Genomic DNA, 746 nt, shown 5'->3' with positions numbered 1-746 from the left:
GAGAGAGGAGAGAGAGAGGAAAGGGGAAACAAAGAGGGAGAGGGGGAAGGGGAGAGGGGGAGAGGAAGAGGGAGGGAGGAAGAGAGAGGAGAGAGAGAGAGGAAAAGGGGGAGAGAGGAAACGGGAAACAAAGAGGGAGAAGGGGAATGGGAGAGGGGGAGAAAGGAAAAGGGAGAGAGAGGAAAAGGGAGAGGGAGGAAAGGGGAGAGAGGAAGAGGGGAGAGGGAGGAAAGGGGAGAGAGGAAGAGGGGAGAGGGAGGAAAAGGGAGAGTGGAAGAGGGGAGAGGAAGAGGGGAGAGAGGAAGAGAGAGTAAAGGGAGGGAGAGGGAGAGAGAAGAAAAGGGAGAGAGGAAGAGAGAGGAGAGAGAGAGGAAAAGGGGAGAGAGGAGGGAAACAAAGAGGGAGAAGGGGAATGGGAGAGGGGGAGAAAGGAAAAGGGAGAGAGAGGAAAAGGGAGAGGGAGGAAAGGGGAGAGAGGAAGAGGGAGAGGAAGAGGGGAGAGAGGAAGAGAGAGTAAAGGGAGGGAGAGGGAGAGAGAAGAAAAGGGAGAGAGGAAGAGAGAGGAGAGAGGGGGGAAGGGGGAGAGAGGAAAAGGGAAAACAAAGAGGGAGAGGGGGATTAAGGAAGAGGGAGAGAGAGGGAGAGGGAGGAAAGGGAGAGTGAGGAAAAGGAAAGAGGGAGAGGAAGAGGGAGAGAGGAAGAGAGGAGAGGAAGATGGAGAGGAGAATAGATGAAGGGAGAGATGG

The sequence above is a fragment of the Thamnophis sirtalis genome, unplaced genomic scaffold (assembly GCF_051295495.1).
Source record: "Thamnophis sirtalis isolate CommonGarterSnake01/CBP01778 unplaced genomic scaffold, rThaSir2_p1.2 scaffold_2, whole genome shotgun sequence".
Lineage (NCBI taxonomy): Eukaryota > Metazoa > Chordata > Lepidosauria > Squamata > Natricidae > Thamnophis > Thamnophis sirtalis.
Note: the sequence above shows the minus strand (reverse complement) of the source record.